The following is a 2,350-nucleotide window of genomic DNA, read 5'->3' as shown; positions in this document are numbered from 1 at the left end:
TATTTTAGTACCAGAGTTTCTGCCAGTACTTAAGATGGCGGGGACAATTGTGGGGTGGGGGAGGGAAGAGAGCTGTTTGGGAGGGATCAGGAGATCTGATGTTTCAGGTGGGAGGCTGAGCTCTACACTAAAGATAAATTAACCCTGCAAGCTCCCTACAAGCTACATAATTAACCCCTTCACTGCTAGCCATAATACACGTGTGATGCGCAGTGGCATTTAGAGGCCTTCTAATTACCAAAAAGCAATGCCAAAGCCATATATGTCTGCTATTTCTGAACAAAGGGGATCCCAGAGAAGCATTTACAACCATTTGCGCCATAATTGCACAAGCTGTTTGTAAATAATTTCAGTGAGAAACCTAAAATTGAGAAAAATTTAACGTTTTTTTTTAATTTGATCGCATTTGGCGGTGAAATGGTGGCATGAAATATACCAAAATTTGCCTAGATCAATACTTGGGGTTGTCTACTACACTACACTAAAGCTAAAACTACCCCAAAAAGCTCCCTACATGCTCCCTAATTAACCCCTTCACTGCTGGGCATAATACACTTGTGGTGCGCAGTGGCATTTAGCGGCCTTCTAATTACCAAAAAGCAACGCCAAAGTTATATATGTCTGCTATTTCTGAACAAAGGGGATCCCAGAGAAGAATTTACAACCATTTATGCCATAATTGCACAAGCTGTTTGTAAATAATTTAAGTTAGAAACCAAAAGTTTGTGAAAAAATTTGTGAAAAAGTGAACGATTTTTTGTATTTGATCGCATTTCGCGGTGAAATGGTGGCATGAAATATACCAAAATGGGCCTAGATCAATACTTTGGGTTGTCTACTAAAAAAAATATATACATGTCAATGGATATTCAGAGATTCCTGAAAGATATCAGTGTTCTAATGTAACTAGCGCTAATTTTGAAAAGAAATAGTTTGGAAATAGCAAAGTGCTACTTGTATTTATGGCCCTATAGTTTACAAAAAAAACAAAGAACATGTAAACATTGGGTATTTCTAAACTCAGGACAAAATTTAGAAACTATTTAGCATGGGTGTTTTTTGGTGGTTATAGATATGTAACAGATTTTGGGGGTCAAAGTTTGAAAAAGTGTGTTTTTTTTTTCATTTTTCCCCATATTTTATAAAAAAATTATAGTAAATTAATAATTAATGGCGAGAAAAACGGTATATAATATGTATGGGTACAGTAAATGAGTAAGAGGAAAATTACAGCTAAACACAAACACCTCAAAAATGTAAAAATAGCCTTGGTCCCAAACGGACAGAAAATGGAAAAGTGCTGTGGTCATTAAGGGGTTAAAGGGGGAGAGATGGGAGAGGGGAAAACCAGCCACCAATCAGCAGCTAGCTGCTAGTAATGCATTACTGCTCCTCAACCTACTAAATTAGATAATAGTTTCATGGCTTATCAGAATAAAGAAAGTTTAATTTTGGCTTTACTATTTCGTTAACCTTATACATATTGCTTTGAGGCAGCAGTGCAGTTTATTATTAGATTTCATCCTCCAGCTAGGCTTACCAGGGCACATATGTGGGCTCTCCCCAAACACTCAACCTTAAACCCTACCCATTATGCCACCCATGTCAATTTTTACAACTGAGCAGTCATTTTGTACCCTTGGTTGCCAGTAGCATACACATCAATAATTGTACATTTTCGGTTACCAATAATACATGTACACAGTAGTGATTTGACCCCTTTACAGCTAGAAGCACACACACCTACCTCCATTGCTGCCTTAAAGGGACAATGTACACCTTAGTCATCTTAAAGTCTTACCTTGGATTAAGCTCCAAATAGCCTCCTGCACCTTTTCTATGTCATGTAGCAGGAATGGTAAAAAAAAAAAGTTATTTTAAAATGAATTTTGTTTCTGGCCACTTGGAAATGGTTGCCAAGCTCTGCCCGTTGATGACATCACCATCTGGGCTGCATATGGCATCCAATCACAAAAGGCTCACTAGTTGGATTCAACAGACTGTCAACGCTATTAAGCAGATTCCCTAAATGCAGCCCAGATCTTGATGCCATCAGTGGATGGAGTTTGGCAACCATTTCAAAGTTGCCAGAAACATTATTCATTTAAAAAACTTTTTTTGCTGTTCCTGCTGCATGATATAGAAAGGGGTGCAGGAGGTTATTTGCAGATTGATCTAAGGAAAGGACTTTAAGATCACTAAGGTGTAGACTGACCCTTTAACACATAGAAAATGCAAGGCTTCACTTATTTTTGGGCCATATTTCTAAGATACAGAACAGTGATGGCTAACCTTGGCACCCTACATGTCTTGGAACTACATTTACCATTATGTTTAGGTACTCTGCAGT

Source organism: Bombina bombina, chromosome 4 (assembly GCF_027579735.1).
Source record: "Bombina bombina isolate aBomBom1 chromosome 4, aBomBom1.pri, whole genome shotgun sequence".
In the NCBI taxonomy this organism is placed as follows: domain Eukaryota; kingdom Metazoa; phylum Chordata; class Amphibia; order Anura; family Bombinatoridae; genus Bombina; species Bombina bombina.
Note: the sequence above shows the minus strand (reverse complement) of the source record.